Source organism: Gregarina niphandrodes (assembly GCF_000223845.1).
Source record: "Gregarina niphandrodes unplaced genomic scaffold scaffold00090, whole genome shotgun sequence".
Lineage (NCBI taxonomy): Eukaryota > Apicomplexa > Conoidasida > Eugregarinorida > Gregarinidae > Gregarina > Gregarina niphandrodes.
The window spans coordinates 8,305-9,088 of record NW_011645855.1 but is presented as its reverse complement, the minus strand read 5'-3'; positions in this window follow the sequence as shown (position 1 = coordinate 9,088).

Sequence of the window (784 nt, the reverse complement as noted above, 5' to 3'; positions counted from 1 at the left end):
GTAACCAAAACAACAGTAGAAGCGTAAAAAGGAGAATTAAAGACAGACTGCATGGACAAGCGAATGATAACAAATTATCTGGCGACAGCTGCTGGATCCGCCCATGCGTGGGTGGGTCCATGGACAGACGCATTAGAGAAGAGGATGTGGCAGGTGCTGTTCCTTATGGCGGCCGGCCACATCTTGAAGGGCCACCTGAAGAAAGTGTGGAAATGGGTACGAAGTAGCCTCCGACCACTAGTGGCCATCGGGTGTATCCCGCTGGTCGTGAGCATGTGGCGGGTGAGTACCCACTTCGAGGTAGCCATCCAACAGGTGGGTATCTCGGTAGCCACCTTAGTTGTAACTAAAGCATTAGAGAGTAGCGAGGGCCTTTTCAAAGGGAAGTCACATGAAGGGGACCGGCCCAACGGGGGGTCCGAAGCGGCCCTAAACAAACGTCTGGAGGAATTAGAACGGCAAGTGGGCCGAGGGACCTACCCGGCCACGGGACGACAGGCAAACGACCACGCGGCCGTTCAAGCCGCCCATTCACATCCAAGAGGCCCGCCCCGGGACGCGGACCGAGTCCATTACCGTGCAGACAGGCGGACCCAAGGCCGGAATAGCGGACCAGAAGAGGGTGAAGTCTGGCCCGTCGCGCCATGACATGACTACCAAGGGGCCGAGCGGACGTCGCCCATCCCACGAGAGGCACCACCAACATCGAGAACGAGACCGGCGACCGCGGCCCCAACACCGCTGACGAACCCGACAACCTCGGCACCCCCACTCGTAGGACCAA